The 18086-nt window shown below is 43.4% G+C and overlaps 1 pseudogene; it reads left to right on the top strand.

The window, feature by feature from the left end:
- The first annotated feature begins 2803 nt into the window (after positions 1-2803).
- LOC139387801 (unconventional myosin-XVIIIb-like) overlaps positions 2804-18086 on the top strand; it is a 43928-nt pseudogene continuing 28645 nt past the window's right edge.

Raw genomic sequence — 18086 nt, forward strand, 5'->3', positions numbered from 1 at the left:
CCGTCATAAAGGTAAGCGAGTTATGTATGTTAGTATGTATTTCTGTGACATGCCAGAGAATAGTTTGTGAGAAGCGAGTTTGTTCTCATAACTTTATTTATAAAGCCCGAGGTGGACTGAGGGACAGGTTTGGGGGGGGGTTAAGGGAAAAGGATAAGAGGGGGACGAGAAGCGAGTAGGGGAGAGGGAGGACAAAGGAGAGGGCCTGGGTTACAGTAGCTGCTGACTGGATAAGGTCATGGCCAATTCTGACCGGGTTGTAGCTTACTGTAATGACACAGTTGTGTTGATTAGGTGGGTCACAAGAAAACGGATTGCTTCCGGCGGGAGACAAACGCTTTGAAACCACGAGTTGAGCCCCTGTTCCCGTGAACGTGCCGTTGACACATAAAACCAGGCACCACTTTTCTCCTTCCTACCCCGCACCACCTGAGCTGCCCTTCACCCAACAGGTTCTCTACAGGTCTCTGTCTGTCTACGCCCGCTGGTGTTCCAGGCAGGTGCTGCAGGTAGCGTGTGTGTCTGTAAGGTCCTGAGGGCCACAGGCCAGAGGTGTGTGTGTGTGTCTGCAAGGTCCTGAGGGCCAGAGGTGTGTGTGTATGTGAGGTCCAGGGGCCCAGAGATGTGTGTGTGTCTGTAAGGTCCTGAGGGCCACAGGCCAGGAGCCCAGAGGTGTGTGTCTGAGAAGCACAATGGAACGGACAGCTGAGTCGGGCTGAAACTGGAGAGGAGAGGGCACGAGTGCCGTACATGAGACCCAGGTTGGGAGTGTGCTGGGTGGGAGAAGAAACAGTCATTTGTGAGAGGTTGTGCAGATATTCAAGTGTGTGTGTGTGCATATGACTTCACTAGAAGGACTAATATTTCTGAGAGACAGCTGGTGTGTGTGGTTAGGGGTGTAGAGTGATATGTCATGGTGTTCCACCACCGTCAGGTGTTTCATAATGTGTTGTCAACTTCACAGCGGTTACTACGTCACCAGAAAGGTATTGGGGGGAAAAAAACATTAACATTGTATCTTTCAATGCACCCTCTCTCTTGCTCTCTGAATCTTCTGTCTCTCCTTCCTTCCCTCTCTCTTTTCTTCTCTCTCATTACTGATCTCTTTCTCGCGATCCTATTTCTTTCCCTCATTCCTGTTTCTCTCCATCCTCAGGTTGTATCACCGTTTCTGTGGTGTCCCGCCCCCCCCACTCTGACATCACATCTGGCTGACCTCTGACTGTTTGACCCCTCCCCCAGCAGCCGTTGTCATGGCGCTGTCCTCACGCTTAAAGCTCTGGGAGCAGAAGGGAGGTGCAGAGATGATGTGGCACGAGGCATTACTGTTCTGGAATGGTCCTCACTCTGTGTGTTCTAGAATGGTCTGGAATGGTCCTCACTCTGTGTGTTCTGGAATGGTCCTCTGTGTGTTCTAGAGTCCTGTGTGTTCTAATGAGTCTTCATGTTGTGTGTATTCTAAAACGATCAGCCCGTGTGTGCTTTGGATACGTCATTCTTTGTGTCGTCTACTGTATGTCCCACACTGCTTTGAATGTCCCGTCTGCAAACACATCCACTCCTGTGCGTGCACACAGTAACCAGAGCACCACACACTCCTCTCTCCATCACCCATCTCTTTGTTAAATTCCTATATTCTAGTACTGTATGTATTATCATTCAAATGGATGAGTAACCTGTTTCGACCACCCCTGAGCAGGCGACGGGAGAGTGGTCCTATTGTCCTTCCTGTCCTCTTCGTCTCCACAGTAACAGCAGGTCTAATCTAAACTGACCATACCACCTCTGTTATTAATGAATCAGGAGTAAACCTGTCATAGACTAGTTCAGGACTTATTACATACAGTTGCAATGATATGTGTCAGTAATTCACCGCGGTATTTCACACCTGTTTAGTGGACAAGAGGAAACTGTGAACTGTAGACGTAGAGGACATTTGCTCTTCCACACTAGCATGACTGTGTGTGTGTGTGTGTGTGTGTGTGTGTGTGTGTGTGTGTGTGTGTGTGTGTGTGTGTGTGTGTGTGAGAGTGTCTGAGCTAACCTGCTGTCACAGTATATATATCCGCTGAGCCTGTTCTGTAGACTGTATTGGGCATTTTTCTAACAGTAAATCTGAGTCTGGTTTGTGGCCCAGTTCCAAATACATGCTGTGAAATCTAGGGCTGTCAGAGTTCATCCGTTAACTCGTTAACATCTTTGTGGATTTGATTTTAAAAAGTGTTTAAAATGCACTTGAAAAGATCCCAAATTCTATACAGCTAAAAGAACGACAGTGTGATGCTTTTTGTATGAAAAATCTTAAATCACAGCTCAATTTGAGCAAATTCGGAGTTTGCGTTTAATCACAGCAAATCCTGCAATTAACTCAATTGCATTTTTTCACCTCTAGTGAAAATACAGTCAGTCAGTCGACGATTAAAAGGCAGCCAAAGGTCAAGTAAAAAGACAGCACGTTGCCCTGTGTTTTTATGTACTGTGGTGGCGTCCATCTTGTTTCTTTCCAGCACAGTAAACTGAGTGGCAGCCTGGCGCAGCAATTTCTCCTCCCGGATCAGACTCCACCAATCCTAGAGGCCGAGATGGCCCTGCGAAACGAGCAGTTGGTCAACGGAGAGCGAGGCCGCCACTCCAACCAATCAGATCTCAAGACCTCCACGCCCCGGCGAGTCCTCTCCCCCAAACTCAAGAGCCCACCCCTGGGGGCGACAGCCAAACAGGAAGTGGCCACAGAAACAGGAAATCGGAGCAGCTGAAGCAGAAACAGGAAATTACAACAGAGCAACCGAAGCAGAAACAGGAAATGAAAGCTGAGCTGTTGAAGCAGGGGCAGGAAGTGAAGTCAGGGAAAGAAAAGGTGACAAATGATGTCAAGATGCCAAAAATGGAAGTAAAGAAAGATGAGCAGAAAGAAGAGGAGAAGAAGAAAGAGGGAGTGATAGAGGGGCAACAGACATAACAGAACAGGACAGGTATGATGTCACGTGGTCATGTCCTAAGATACAGTGCCTTGCGAAAGTATTCGGCCCCCTTGAACTTTGCGACCTTTTGCCACATTTCAGGCTTCAAACATAAAGATATAAAACTGTATTTTTTTGTGAAGAATCAACAACAAGTGGGACACAATCATGAAGTGGAACAACATTTATTGGATATTTCAAACTTTTTTAACAAATCAAAAACTGAAAAATTGGGCGTGCAAAATTATTCAGCCCCCTTAAGTTAATACTTTGTAGCGCCACCTTTTGCTGCGATTACAGCTGTAAGTCGCTTGGGGTATGTCTCTATCAGTTTTGCACATCGAGAGACTGAATTTTTTTCCCATTCCTCCTTGCAAAACAGCTCGAGCTCAGTGAGGTTGGATGGAGAGCATTTGTGAACAGCAGTTTTCAGTTCTTTCCACAGATTCTCGATTGGATTCAGGTCTGGACTTTGACTTGGCCATTCTAACACCTGGATATGTTTATTTTTGAACCATTCCATTGTAGATTTTGCTTTATGTTTTGGATCATTGTCTTGTTGGAAGACAAATCTCCGTCCCAGTCTCAGGTCTTTTGCAGACTCCATCAGGTTTTCTTCCAGAATGGTCCTGTATTTGGCTCCATCCATCTTCCCATCAATTTTAACCATCTTCCCTGTCCCTGCTGAAGAAAAGCAGGCCCAAACCATGATGCTGCCACCACCATGTTTGACAGTGGGGATGGTGTGTTCAGCTGTGTTGCTTTTACGCCAAACATAACGTTTTGCATTGTTGCCAAAAAGTTCAATTTTGGTTTCATCTGACCAGAGCACCTTCTTCCACATGTTTGGTGTGTCTCCCAGGTGGCTTGTGGCAAACTTTAAACAACACTTTTTATGGATATCTTTAAGAAATGGCTTTCTTCTTGCCACTCTTCCATAAAGGCCAGATTTGTGCAATATACGACTGACCTCAGTCTCCCACCTCAGCTGTAGATCTCTGCAGTTCATCCAGAGTGATCATGGGCCTCTTGGCTGCATCTCTGATCAGTCTTCTCCTTGTATGAGCTGAAAGTTTAGAGGGACGGCCAGGTCTTGGTAGATTTGCAGTGGTCTGATACTCCTTCCATTTCAATATTATCGCTTGCACAGTGCTCCTTGGGATGTTTAAAGCTTGGGAAATATTTTTGTATCCAAATCCGGCTTTAAACTTCTTCACAACAGTATCTCGGACCTGCCTGGTGTGTTCCTTGTTCTTCATGATGCTCTCTGCGCTTTTAACGGACCTCTGAGACTATCACAGTGCAGGTGCATTTATACGGAGACTTGATTACACACAGGTGGATTGTATTTATCATCATTAGTCATTTAGGTCAACATTGGATCATTCAGAGATCCTCACTGAACTTCTGGAGAGAGTTTGCTGCACTGAAGGTAAAGGGGCTGAATAATTTTGCACGCCCAATTTTTCAGTTTTTGATTTGTTAAAAAAGTTTGAAATATCCAATAAATGTCGTTCCACTTCATGATTGTGTCCCACTTGTTGTTGATTCTTCACAAAAAAATACAGTTTTATATCTTTATGTTTGAAGCCTGAAATGAGGCAAAAGGTTGCAAAGTTCAAGGGGGCCGAATACTTTCGCAAGGCACTGTATGTACATACTGTATCGTATGCGTGCTATGCAAACCTGCTGCACTGGGGCATCGCAAAGGCACTCGGTTTATCTGGCATGAGTCGTGCGCTGTTTGTTTTTTTCTTCATGTAGTTCTTAGCCGCCAGGCTACCTGGCTTCCTGGAACATACACACAGTGGAACATTCACCTACTAAAGAACACACACACTGCATGCTGTAGAATACACACAATTTTGCATTTCTCTTTCTCCCCCTGCCTCCTCCTCTTTATTTTTCTCACGCTTTCTTTCTTTCGCTAAATCTCTCTTTCTTCTCTCTTCTCTACCTCTCTTTCTTCTCTTTCTCTTCTCTCTTTCTTCTCTCTCTCTTTCTTCTCATCTCTCTCTCCTTTCTCTTTCCTCTCGCTCTCTATCTCTCGTTCTTCTCTTCTCTCACTCTTTCTTCTCTCTCCTTTCTCTCTCTCTCTTCTCTCTTCTCGCTCTTTTTTTTTCTCTCTCTCTCTTTCTTCTCTCTTTTTTCTCTCTCCTCTCAATCCAATTAAATTCAATTTGATTTATTGGCATGACGTAACAATGTACATATTGCCAAAGATATTTACAATATAAAAATAAAAATGAGAATCAAAATTGTCAAAGGTACAACAGTAACAACAATAACCATACATTCAACAATAACAATAAGCACACAGTAGAGGACATGTGCAGGTTGATTGGTCTGTCAGACACTGTCCCTCAACTTATGGCAGGCAGCAATGTAGTGCGCTGCCAACCCACAGCTCTCTGCGTCCTCCCCCAACAGGACGGGTAGCCTACTCTCATCAGAGGGGTCTTTGAAACATTGAATAAGGGTTTCAAATTTGGGGAAATGACACTCTCTAATTGCAGATAGCACTGCATTTTGCTTTGTGCTTTTGCTTGCGTTTCCCAGTAAGCAATGTAGTTTTCTTTTGACTGTGTTGTAATTTGGTTTATTCTGATTTGATTGGATGTTCTGGTCCTGAGGCTTCAGTGTTTTAGTAGAACAGGTTTGTGAACAGGTTTTGAGAAACCGGTTTCTCTCTCTGTCTCTTTCTTCTCTCTCTCTCTCTCTCTCTCTCTCTCTCTGGCTCTGGCTCTCTCGCTCTCTGGCTCTCCGGCTTTCTTTCTCTCTCTCTCTCCTCTCTGCCAGGTGAGGGATGTGTGGTATGAAGTCGGGAACGTGTGGTCCGTCCACAAGGAGGGCTTTCGCCTGGGTAAGTGGTGGTATTGTCGTGTGGTTCCCTGTATGTGTTGTGTGGGATTGGTCGGCGTGTTAATGGCACCCGGCTTCAGCACTACTTTTCCGACCCTTCGTACTGCGGGAGCCAGAACACACGTGGCTGAAGCGGCGGGTGGGAAATCCTTCACAGGCTTCGATTCTCTGATTCTCTGATTCTCTGATTCTCTGATTCTCTGATCCTCTGATTCTCTGATTCTCTGATCCTCTGATTCTCTGATCCGATCGCTGGTGACTTTGTTTTGTACAGCGCCCCTCGTCACTCCGGACCACTTCGATGACGGCAGTCTCAGACTATATAGTATGTGGCGAACGGCAGAGCAGAGGAATAATTTAGTGTGAGTCGTTAGGCTAGAGCGGTGGTTCCCAAACTTTTTGTAGTCCCGTGCCCCTTCAAACATTCAACCTCCAGCTGTACCCCCTCAAATGTTGTTGTTTTTGTTGTCATTGTAAGCCTGCCACACACACTATACCATACATTTATTAAACATAAAAATAAGTGTGAGTTTTTGTCACAACCCGGCTTGTGGGAAGTGACAAAGAGATCTTATAGGACCAGGGCACAAATAATAATTCAATAATAATCAATCATTTTGCTCTTTATTTATCCATCTTACATATAAAACCTTATTTGTTCATCAAAAATGGTGAATAACTCACCACAGGTTGACGAGAAGGGTGTGCTTGAAAGGATGCACATAACTGCAATGTTGGGTTGTATTGGAGAGAGTCTCAGTCTTAAAACATTTTCCACCCACAGTCTGTGCCTGTATTTAGTTTTCATGCTAGTGAGGGCCGAGAATCCACTCTCACACATGTACGTGGTTGCAAAGGGCATCAGTGTCTTACAAGCGCGATTTGCCAAGACAAGAAACTGAGCGCAGCCCTATCCAGAAATCTGGCAGTGGCTTCTGATTTAAATTCAATTTAATTCTTCAGATATCGGTAAGTGGACTGGAGGCAGGGCATGAAAGGGATAACGAATCCCGTTTCGGGAAAGTACCTGCGTAATTGCGCATCTCTCAAGCTTAGCCTTTTGTAAACAACACTGTCATCTCAGATTTTCAAAATATGCTTCTCAACCATAGGAAAACAATAATTTGTGTAAAAGTAGCTAGCTAGCGTAGCATTTAGCGTTAGCATTAGCGTTAGCATCCAGCACGCAACATTTCAACAAAAACATAAAAGCCTTCAAATAAAATCATTTACCTTTGAAGAACTTCTGATGTTTTCAATGAGGATACTCTCAGTTAGATAGCAGATGCTCAGTTTTTCCAAAAAGATTCTTTGTGTATTAGAAATAGCTCCGTTTTATACATCACATTTGGCTACCAAAAAAACCCGAAAATTCAGTCCTCAAAACGCGAACTTTTTTCCAAATTAACTCCATAATATCGACTGAAAACATGGCAAACGTTGTTTAGAATCAATCCTCAAGGTGTTTTTCACATATCTCTTCAATGATATATCGTTCGTGGAAGCATGGTTTCTCCCCTCAATCAAATGGAAAAGTACAAGCAGCTGGCAATTGCGCACCGAATTCCACGCAGGACACCAGGCGGACACTTGGAAAATGTAGTCTCTTATGGTCAATCTTCCAATGATATGCCTACAAATACGTCACAATGCTGCTAACACCTTGGGGGAACGACAGAAAGTGTAGGCTCATTCCTTGCGCAATCACAGCCATATAAGGAGACAATGGAAAACAGAGCTTCATAAATTCTGCTCATTTCCTGGTTGACGCATCATCTTGGTTTCGCCTGTAGAATGAGTTCTGGGGCACTTACAGACAATATCTTTGCAGATTCTGAAACTTCAGAGTGTTTTCTTTCAAAAACTGTCAAGAATATGCATAGTCGAGCATCTTTTCGTGACAAAATATCGCGCTTAAAACGGGAACGTTTTTTATCCAAAAATGAAATAGCGCCCCTAGAGATCAAAGAGGATAACCAGCGCACTTCTGTATGTTGTAAACGTGTGACATGGTCGCAGCCCATATCATTGCATAATGAGGGAAATACACAAGATTTCAGGGGCCTTGTCTTTAACAAAGTTAACCATTTTCACTGTAGTGTCCAAAATGTCTTTCAAGCTGTCAGGCATTCCCTTGGCAGCAAGAGCCTCTCGGTGGATGCTGCAGTGGAACAAAGTGGCGTCGGGAGCAACTGCTTGCGTTACCACTCCACCATGTCTCCCTGTCATGGCTTTTGCGCCATCAGTACAGACACCAACACATCTTGACCATCAAAGTCCATTTGATGTCACAAAGCTGTCCAGTACTTTAAAAATATACTCCCATGTTGTCCTGGTTTCCAGGGGTTTGCAGAAGAGGATGTCTTCCTTAATTGACCCCCATAAACGGAACGGACGTATACCAGGAGCTGTGCCAGGCCCGCCACGTCTGTTGACTCCTCCAGCTGTAGCGCATATAATTGACTGGCTTGTATGGAAAGCAGTATTGCCACGTCACTGATGCATCGTGGAACAGTGTTGTTTGATGAAGGCATGAAGAATTAAGTCCTCCACAATAGTATGGGGCTTGCCTGTCCTAGCAACTCGGTAGCTCACCATATAAGACGCTTCTAGCCCCTTCTTATTAATGGTATCTGTTGCTTTTATACATGTCTTACTGCTCGAAATTAATCTTTATTCTCGCTCAGAAAACTCCTGTGGCTTATTTTTCAAATTGTCATGTTTAATTTCTAAATGTCTGTGCAAGAGTGAAGGTTTCCCGTGAGAGAGTAATGGTTAATGTGATTGGATGTTAATTATGTGTCTAGGCTCCCTGTATTTAACATTGTGTTGTTATTTCACTGAACACTAGAACAGGACAGGTATGATGTCACGTGGTCATGTCCTAAGATACAGTGCCTTGCGAAAGTATTCGGCCCCCTTGAACTTTGCGACCTTTTGCCACATTTCAGGCTTCAAACATAAAGATATAAAACTGTATTTTTTTGTGAAGAATCAACAACAAGTGGGACACAATCATGAAGTGGAACAACATTTATTGGATATTTCAAACTTTTTTAACAAATCAAAAACTGAAAAATTGGGTGTGCAAAATTATTCAGCCCCCTTAAGTTAATACTTTGTAGCGCCACCTTTTGCTGCGATTACAGCTGTAAGTCGCTTGGGGTATGTCTCTATCAGTTTTGCACATCGAGAGACTGAATTTTTTTCCCATTCCTCCTTGCAAAACAGCTCGAGCTCAGTGAGGTTGGATGGAGAGCATTTGTGAACAGCAGTTTTCAGTTCTTTCCACAGATTCTCGATTGGATTCAGGTCTGGACTTTGACTTGGCCATTCTAACACCTGGATATGTTTATTTTTGAACCATTCCATTGTAGATTTTGCTTTATGTTTTGGATCATTGTCTTGTTGGAAGACAAATCTCCGTCCCAGTCTCAGGTCTTTTGCAGACTCCATCAGGTTTTCTTCCAGAATGGTCCTGTATTTGGCTCCATCCATCTTCCCATCAATTTTAACCATCTTCCCTGTCCCTGCTGAAGAAAAGCAGGCCCAAACCATGATGCTGCCACCACCATGTTTGACAGTGGGGATGGTGTGTTCAGCTGTGTTGCTTTTACGCCAAACATAACGTTTTGCATTGTTGCCAAAAAGTTCAATTTTGGTTTCATCTGACCAGAGCACCTTCTTCCACATGTTTGGTGTGTCTCCCAGGTGGCTTGTGGCAAACTTTAAACAACACTTTTTATGGATATCTTTAAGAAATGGCTTTCTTCTTGCCACTCTTCCATAAAGGCCAGATTTGTGCAATATACGACTGACCTCAGTCTCCCACCTCAGCTGTAGATCTCTGCAGTTCATCCAGAGTGATCATGGGCCTCTTGGCTGCATCTCTGATCAGTCTTCTCCTTGTATGAGCTGAAAGTTTAGAGGGACGGCCAGGTCTTGGTAGATTTGCAGTGGTCTGATACTCCTTCCATTTCAATATTATCGCTTGCACAGTGCTCCTTGGGATGTTTAAAGCTTGGGAAATCTTTTTGTATCCAAATCCGGCTTTAAACTTCTTCACAACAGTATCTCGGACCTGCCTGGTGTGTTCCTTGTTCTTCATGATGCTCTCTGCGCTTTTAACGGACCTCTGAGACTATCACAGTGCAGGTGCATTTATACGGAGACTTGATTACACACAGGTGGATTGTATTTATCATCATTAGTCATTTAGGTCAACATTGGATCATTCAGAGATCCTCACTGAACTTCTGGAGAGAGTTTGCTGCACTGAAGGTAAAGGGGCTGAATAATTTTGCACGCCCAATTTTTCAGTTTTTGATTTGTTAAAAAAGTTTGAAATATCCAATAAATGTCGTTCCACTTCATGATTGTGTCCCACTTGTTGTTGATTCTTCACAAAAAAATACAGTTTTATATCTTTATGTTTGAAGCCTGAAATGAGGCAAAAGGTTGCAAAGTTCAAGGGGGCCGAATACTTTCGCAAGGCACTGTATGTACATACTGTATCGTATGCGTGCTATGCAAACCTGCTGTACTGGGGCATCGCAAAGGCACTCGGTTTATCTGGCATGAGTCGTGCGCTGTTTGTTTTTTTCTTCATGTAGTTCTTAGCCGCCAGGCTACCTGGCTTCCTGGAACATACACACAGTGGAACATTCACCTACTAAAGAACACACACTGCATGCTGTAGAATACACACAATTTTGCATTTCTCTTTCTCCCCCTGCCTCCTCCTCTTTATTTTTCTCACGCTTTCTTTCTTTCGCTAAATCTCTCTTTCTTCTCTACCTCTCTTTCTTCTCTTTCTCTTCTCTCTTTCTTCTCTCTCTCTTTCTTCTCATCTCTCTCTCCTTTCTCTTTCCTCTCGCTCTCTATCTCTCGTTCTTCTCTTCTCTCACTCTTTCTTCTCTCTCCTTTCTCTCTCTCTCTTCTCTCTTCTCGCTCTTTTTTTTTCTCTCTCTCTCTTTCTTCTCTCTTTTTTCTCTCTCCTCTCAATCCAATTAAATTCAATTTGATTTATTGGCATGACGTAACAATGTACATATTGCCAAAGATATTTACAATATAAAAATAAAAATGAGAATCAAAATTGTCAAAGGTACAACAGTAACAACAATAACCATACATTCAACAATAACAATAAGCACACAGTAGAGGACATGTGCAGGTTGATTGGTCTGTCAGACACTGTCCCTCAACTTATGGCAGGCAGCAATGTAGTGCGCTGCCAACCCACAGCTCTCTGCGTCCTCCCCCAACAGGACGGGTAGCCTACTCTCATCAGAGGGGTCTTTGAAACATTGAATAAGGGTTTCAAATTTGGGGAAATGACACTCTCTAATTGCAGATAGCACTGCATTTTGCTTTGTGCTTTTGCTTGCGTTTCCCAGTAAGCAATGTAGTTTTCTTTTGACTGTGTTGTAATTTGGTTTATTCTGATTTGATTGGATGTTCTGGTCCTGAGGCTTCAGTGTTTTAGTAGAACAGGTTTGTGAACAGGTTTTGAGAAACCGGTTTCTCTCTCTGTCTCTTTCTTCTCTCTCTCTCTCTCTCTCTCTCTCTCTCTGGCTCTGGCTCTCTCGCTCTCTGGCTCTCCGGCTTTCTTTCTCTCTCTCTCTCCTCTCTGCCAGGTGAGGGATGTGTGGTATGAAGTCGGGAACGTGTGGTCCGTCCACAAGGAGGGCTTTCGCCTGGGTAAGTGGTGGTATTGTCGTGTGGTTCCCTGTATGTGTTGTGTGGGATTGGTCGGCGTGTTAATGGCACCCGGCTTCAGCACTACTTTTCCGACCCTTCGTACTGCGGGAGCCAGAACACACGTGGCTGAAGCGGCGGGTGGGAAATCCTTCACAGGCTTCGATTCTCTGATTCTCTGATTCTCTGATTCTCTGATTCTCTGATCCTCTGATTCTCTGATTCTCTGATCCTCTGATTCTCTGATCCGATCGCTGGTGACTTTGTTTTGTACAGCGCCCCTCGTCACTCCGGACCACTTCGATGACGGCAGTCTCAGACTATATAGTATGTGGCGAACGGCAGAGCAGAGGAATAATTTAGTGTGAGTCGTTAGGCTAGAGCGGTGGTTCCCAAACTTTTTGTAGTCCCGTGCCCCTTCAAACATTCAACCTCCAGCTGTACCCCCTCAAATGTTGTTGTTTTTGTTGTCATTGTAAGCCTGCCACACACACTATACCATACATTTATTAAACATAAAAATAAGTGTGAGTTTTTGTCACAACCCGGCTTGTGGGAAGTGACAAAGAGATCTTATAGGACCAGGGCACAAATAATAATTCAATAATAATCAATCATTTTGCTCTTTATTTATCCATCTTACATATAAAACCTTATTTGTTCATCAAAAATGGTGAATAACTCACCACAGGTTGACGAGAAGGGTGTGCTTGAAAGGATGCACATAACTGCAATGTTGGGTTGTATTGGAGAGAGTCTCAGTCTTAAATCATTTTCCACCCACAGTCTGTGCCTGTATTTAGTTTTCATGCTAGTGAGGGCCGAGAATCCACTCTCACACATGTACGTGGTTGCAAAGGGCATCAGTGTCTTACAAGCGCGATTTGCCAAGACAAGAAACTGAGCGCAGCCCTATCCAGAAATCTGGCAGTGGCTTCTGATTTAAATTCAATTTAATTCTTCAGATATCGGTAAGTGGACTGGAGGCAGGGCATGAAAGGGATAACGAATCCCGTTTCGGGAAAGTACCTGCGTAATTGCGCATCTCTCAAGCTTAGCCTTTTGTAAACAACACTGTCATCTCAGATTTTCAAAATATGCTTCTCAACCATAGGAAAACAATAATTTGTGTAAAAGTAGCTAGCTAGCGTAGCATTTAGCGTTAGCATTAGCGTTAGCATCCAGCACGCAACATTTCAACAAAAACATAAAAGCCTTCAAATAAAATCATTTACCTTTGAAGAACTTCTGATGTTTTCAATGAGGATACTCTCAGTTAGATAGCAGATGCTCAGTTTTTCCAAAAAGATTCTTTGTGTATTAGAAATAGCTCCGTTTTATACATCACATTTGGCTACCAAAAAAACCCGAAAATTCAGTCCTCAAAACGCGAACTTTTTTCCAAATTAACTCCATAATATCGACTGAAAACATGGCAAACGTTGTTTAGAATCAATCCTCAAGGTGTTTTTCACATATCTCTTCAATGATATATCGTTCGTGGAAGCATGGTTTCTCCCCTCAATCAAATGGAAAAGTACAAGCAGCTGGCAATTGCGCACCGAATTCCACGCAGGACACCAGGCGGACACTTGGAAAATGTAGTCTCTTATGGTCAATCTTCCAATGATATGCCTACAAATACGTCACAATGCTGCTAACACCTTGGGGGAACGACAGAAAGTGTAGGCTCATTCCTTGCGCAATCACAGCCATATAAGGAGACAATGGAAAACAGAGCTTCAGAAATTCTGCTCATTTCCTGGTTGACGCATCATCTTGGTTTCGCCTGTAGAATGAGTTCTGGGGCACTTACAGACAATATCTTTGCAGATTCTGAAACTTCAGAGTGTTTTCTTTCAAAAACTGTCAAGAATATGCATAGTCGAGCATCTTTTCGTGACAAAATATCGCGCTTAAAACGGGAACGTTTTTTATCCAAAAATGAAATAGCGCCCCTAGAGATCAAAGAGGATAACCAGCGCACTTCTGTATGTTGTAAACGTGTGACATGGTCGCAGCCCATATCATTGCATAATGAGGGAAATACACAAGATTTCAGGGGCCTTGTCTTTAACAAAGTTAACCATTTTCACTGTAGTGTCCAAAATGTCTTTCAAGCTGTCAGGCATTCCCTTGGCAGCAAGAGCCTCTCGGTGGATGCTGCAGTGGAACAAAGTGGCGTCGGGAGCAACTGCTTGCGTTACCACTCCACCATGTCTCCCTGTCATGGCTTTTGCGCCATCAGTACAGACACCAACACATCTTGACCATCAAAGTCCATTTGATGTCACAAAGCTGTCCAGTACTTTAAAAATATACTCCCATGTTGTCCTGGTTTCCAGGGGTTTGCAGAAGAGGATGTCTTCCTTAATTGACCCCCATAAACGGAACGGACGTATACCAGGAGCTGTGCCAGGCCCGCCACGTCTGTTGACTCCTCCAGCTGTAGCGCATATAATTGACTGGCTTGTATGGAAAGCAGTATTGCCACGTCACTGATGCATCGTGGAACAGTGTTGTTTGATGAAGGCATGAAGAATTAAGTCCTCCACAATAGTATGGGGCTTGCCTGTCCTAGCAACTCGGTAGCTCACCATATAAGACGCTTCTAGCCCCTTCTTATTAATGGTATCTGTTGCTTTTATACATGTCTTACTGCTCGAAATTCATCTTTATTCTCGCTCAGAAAACTCCTGTGGCTTATTTTTCAAATTGTCATGTTTAATTTCTAAATGTCTGTGCAAGAGTGAAGGTTTCCCGTGAGAGAGTAATGGTTAATGTGATTGGATGTTAATTATGTGTCTAGGCTCCCTGTATTTAACATTGTGTTGTTATTTCACTGAACACTAGAACAGGACAGGTATGATGTCACGTGGTCATGTCCTAAGATACAGTGCCTTGCGAAAGTATTCGGCCCCCTTGAACTTTGCGACCTTTTGCCACATTTCAGGCTTCAAACATAAAGATATAAAACTGTATTTTTTTGTGAAGAATCAACAACAAGTGGGACACAATCATGAAGTGGAACAACATTTATTGGATATTTCAAACTTTTTTAACAAATCAAAAACTGAAAAATTGGGTGTGCAAAATTATTCAGCCCCCTTAAGTTAATACTTTGTAGCGCCACCTTTTGCTGCGATTACAGCTGTAAGTCGCTTGGGGTATGTCTCTATCAGTTTTGCACATCGAGAGACTGAATTTTTTTCCCATTCCTCCTTGCAAAACAGCTCGAGCTCAGTGAGGTTGGATGGAGAGCATTTGTGAACAGCAGTTTTCAGTTCTTTCCACAGATTCTCGATTGGATTCAGGTCTGGACTTTGACTTGGCCATTCTAACACCTGGATATGTTTATTTTTGAACCATTCCATTGTAGATTTTGCTTTATGTTTTGGATCATTGTCTTGTTGGAAGACAAATCTCCGTCCCAGTCTCAGGTCTTTTGCAGACTCCATCAGGTTTTCTTCCAGAATGGTCCTGTATTTGGCTCCATCCATCTTCCCATCAATTTTAACCATCTTCCCTGTCCCTGCTGAAGAAAAGCAGGCCCAAACCATGATGCTGCCACCACCATGTTTGACAGTGGGGATGGTGTGTTCAGCTGTGTTGCTTTTACGCCAAACATAACGTTTTGCATTGTTGCCAAAAAGTTCAATTTTGGTTTCATCTGACCAGAGCACCTTCTTCCACATGTTTGGTGTGTCTCCCAGGTGGCTTGTGGCAAACTTTAAACAACACTTTTTATGGATATCTTTAAGAAATGGCTTTCTTCTTGCCACTCTTCCATAAAGGCCAGATTTGTGCAATATACGACTGACCTCAGTCTCCCACCTCAGCTGTAGATCTCTGCAGTTCATCCAGAGTGATCATGGGCCTCTTGGCTGCATCTCTGATCAGTCTTCTCCTTGTATGAGCTGAAAGTTTAGAGGGACGGCCAGGTCTTGGTAGATTTGCAGTGGTCTGATACTCCTTCCATTTCAATATTATCGCTTGCACAGTGCTCCTTGGGATGTTTAAAGCTTGGGAAATATTTTTGTATCCAAATCCGGCTTTAAACTTCTTCACAACAGTATCTCGGACCTGCCTGGTGTGTTCCTTGTTCTTCATGATGCTCTCTGCGCTTTTAACGGACCTCTGAGACTATCACAGTGCAGGTGCATTTATACGGAGACTTGATTACACACAGGTGGATTGTATTTATCATCATTAGTCATTTAGGTCAACATTGGATCATTCAGAGATCCTCACTGAACTTCTGGAGAGAGTTTGCTGCACTGAAGGTAAAGGGGCTGAATAATTTTGCACGCCCAATTTTTCAGTTTTTGATTTGTTAAAAAAGTTTGAAATATCCAATAAATGTCGTTCCACTTCATGATTGTGTCCCACTTGTTGTTGATTCTTCACAAAAAAATACAGTTTTATATCTTTATGTTTGAAGCCTGAAATGAGGCAAAAGGTTGCAAAGTTCAAGGGGGCCGAATACTTTCGCAAGGCACTGTATGTACATACTGTATCGTATGCGTGCTATGCAAACCTGCTGTACTGGGGCATCGCAAAGGCACTCGGTTTATCTGGCATGAGTCGTGCGCTGTTTGTTTTTTTCTTCATGTAGTTCTTAGCCGCCAGGCTACCTGGCTTCCTGGAACATACACACAGTGGAACATTCACCTACTAAAGAACACACACTGCATGCTGTAGAATACACACAATTTTGCATTTCTCTTTCTCCCCCTGCCTCCTCCTCTTTATTTTTCTCACGCTTTCTTTCTTTCGCTAAATCTCTCTTTCTTCTCTACCTCTCTTTCTTCTCTTTCTCTTCTCTCTTTCTTCTCTCTCTCTTTCTTCTCATCTCTCTCTCCTTTCTCTTTCCTCTCGCTCTCTATCTCTCGTTCTTCTCTTCTCTCACTCTTTCTTCTCTCTCCTTTCTCTCTCTCTCTTCTCTCTTCTCGCTCTTTTTTTTTCTCTCTCTCTCTTTCTTCTCTCTTTTTTCTCTCTCCTCTCAATCCAATTAAATTCAATTTGATTTATTGGCATGACGTAACAATGTACATATTGCCAAAGATATTTACAATATAAAAATAAAAATGAGAATCAAAATTGTCAAAGGTACAACAGTAACAACAATAACCATACATTCAACAATAACAATAAGCACACAGTAGAGGACATGTGCAGGTTGATTGGTCTGTCAGACACTGTCCCTCAACTTATGGCAGGCAGCAATGTAGTGCGCTGCCAACCCACAGCTCTCTGCGTCCTCCCCCAACAGGACGGGTAGCCTACTCTCATCAGAGGGGTCTTTGAAACATTGAATAAGGGTTTCAAATTTGGGGAAATGACACTCTCTAATTGCAGATAGCACTGCATTTTGCTTTGTGCTTTTGCTTGCGTTTCCCAGTAAGCAATGTAGTTTTCTTTTGACTGTGTTGTAATTTGGTTTATTCTGATTTGATTGGATGTTCTGGTCCTGAGGCTTCAGTGTTTTAGTAGAACAGGTTTGTGAACAGGTTTTGAGAAACCGGTTTCTCTCTCTGTCTCTTTCTTCTCTCTCTCTCTCTCTCTCTCTCTCTCTGGCTCTGGCTCTCTCGCTCTCTGGCTCTCCGGCTTTCTTTCTCTCTCTCTCTCCTCTCTGCCAGGTGAGGGATGTGTGGTATGAAGTCGGGAACGTGTGGTCCGTCCACAAGGAGGGCTTTCGCCTGGGTAAGTGGTGGTATTGTCGTGTGGTTCCCTGTATGTGTTGTGTGGGATTGGTCGGCGTGTTAATGGCACCCGGCTTCAGCACTACTTTTCCGACCCTTCGTACTGCGGGAGCCAGAACACACGTGGCTGAAGCGGCGGGTGGGAAATCCTTCACAGGCTTCGATTCTCTGATTCTCTGATTCTCTGATTCTCTGATCCTCTGATTCTCTGATTCTCTGATTCTCTGATCCTCTGATTCTCTGATCCGATCGCTGGTGACTTTGTTTTGTACAGCGCCCCTCGTCACTCCGGACCACTTCGATGACGGCAGTCTCAGACTATATAGTATGTGGCGAACGGCAGAGCAGAGGAATAATTTAGTGTGAGTCGTTAGGCTAGAGCGGTGGTTCCCAAACTTTTTGTAGTCCCGTGCCCCTTCAAACATTCAACCTCCAGCTGTACCCCCTCAAATGTTGTTGTTTTTGTTGTCATTGTAAGCCTGCCACACACACTATACCATACATTTATTAAACATAAAAATAAGTGTGAGTTTTTGTCACAACCCGGCTTGTGGGAAGTGACAAAGAGATCTTATAGGACCAGGGCACAAATAATAATTCAATAATAATCAATCATTTTGCTCTTTATTTATCCATCTTACATATAAAACCTTATTTGTTCATCAAAAATGGTGAATAACTCACCACAGGTTGACGAGAAGGGTGTGCTTGAAAGGATGCACATAACTGCAATGTTGGGTTGTATTGGAGAGAGTCTCAGTCTTAAATCATTTTCCACCCACAGTCTGTGCCTGTATTTAGTTTTCATGCTAGTGAGGGCCGAGAATCCACTCTCACACATGTACGTGGTTGCAAAGGGCAT

The sequence above is a fragment of the Oncorhynchus clarkii genome, chromosome 29 (genome assembly GCF_045791955.1).
Source record: "Oncorhynchus clarkii lewisi isolate Uvic-CL-2024 chromosome 29, UVic_Ocla_1.0, whole genome shotgun sequence".
Taxonomy (NCBI): domain Eukaryota; kingdom Metazoa; phylum Chordata; class Actinopteri; order Salmoniformes; family Salmonidae; genus Oncorhynchus; species Oncorhynchus clarkii.